The 1,395-nt window shown below is 45.8% G+C and overlaps 1 protein-coding gene across 1 annotated transcript in view; it reads right to left on the reverse strand.

Annotated features, from left to right (window-relative positions):
• The window catches only part of WLS (wntless Wnt ligand secretion mediator), a 46,210-nt gene that overhangs the window by 43,864 nt on the left and 951 nt on the right, over positions 1-1,395 (reverse strand). The gene's annotated exons all lie outside the window — the stretch shown is intronic.

Genomic DNA, 1,395 nt, shown 5'->3' on the forward strand with positions numbered 1-1,395 from the left:
GCCACGGGTGCCCGGCGGCAGCAGCCGGTAAGGCAGGGAATAGGCAAGATGGAAGACTGAACTAACAGCATCTAAGTTCTTTCATCTCCCAATCCCCACAAATCTGAACAGAAACATTTCTGTTTATTCCCTATAAAGCTAAACATAAACATATCTGTTTATCACACTTGTCCCCAGATGACAACAGAAACAGGGCTTTCTGATCAACACCTTCCTTTTGTACAAGCAACTTATTTTTTTCAAACTTAGAAGCAAGAAGCTACTAGAAAAACACTTTTAAGATGAACACCGAGTCTGGCTTCGCTGCACAACACAGGCCACGACATTTTATCTAATGAATCAGCACTGGGTTTGGTAACCTGCTCTTGAACCAGCTCTTAAAGAAGAAAAAAAAAAGGAAGGAAGGAAGAAAGGGAAAAAAAAAGCCAATCCCGATAATCTTCAGTGTTGGTTCAGGCCCACAAGACTAGAAAAACTGGGTTTTAATCCAGTGTTTGTCACCGACTCCTTTGTGATTAAGCAAAGATGAGGAATTGAAGCAAGAAAATGAGGGGAACTAAAGTTTTTGAAAATTATGTTTAATAGAATTCCTACGGCTCTTAAGAACAGATAATTAGAGAGGCTACAAATGCAAAGCACTAATGTGCATCAGGTACACTGAATCTGCTTTCTCAGGAATGGCTGTAGACTTTTCTTCAATATCTCTCAAATAAAGACCACCATGAGAACAGTCCAACTTTATTCTGCCAAATAAAAAGTGCAACAAATTTTCCCGATGCCCTTTCAGAGCAACGTGACTTCAGTTATCCACAGTCGTTACTGAAAATCCCAACGGCCCCGAATACGAGCCTGCACCAGAGGAAAGGGAATAAATCCCCGGGTGAGCCAGCCCTCGCCCCGAGGGAGAAGGGGAGAACGGGGAGGGCTTGGGTCGGGAATTCCTCCGCAGGGCAGCACAGCCCTTCCCGAACATCTCAACGCTGGAAATCGCCAAAGTAGCCAGATACATACGACGATCATTACAAGGAGCCGGCGCATAACTCAACTGCTTTCTAGTAAAAAAAAAAAAAAAAAAAAATTCCAGGGAATGACCCAAAACCCTGCTCTCCTCCATCTTTCTCCTTCCGTCCCCCAGCTCCTTCCCCAGGCAAAAATCAAAACCCCCGGAGGCAGAGGGATGGCAAACCCCGACTGCAAGTTTGTTACCAGAGCTTACATCCTACGCCGGCACTTCCCCAAGGATTTTGAAACGCTCCCTGCGAGCTAATAAAGAAATGAACACCATCTGGGCTGGAAAGTTTTAGGCGAGGAGGTTTGCCTGCGAAAAGTCGGTCTGACCCGCCGACGTGAGGAAGCGGCTCGGGGAAGGCTGGATGTCCACCCGAAAAGCTTCAA

This window comes from Pygoscelis adeliae, unplaced genomic scaffold (assembly GCF_000699105.1).
Source record: "Pygoscelis adeliae isolate BGI_AS28 unplaced genomic scaffold, ASM69910v1 Scaffold402, whole genome shotgun sequence".
NCBI lineage: Eukaryota > Metazoa > Chordata > Aves > Sphenisciformes > Spheniscidae > Pygoscelis > Pygoscelis adeliae.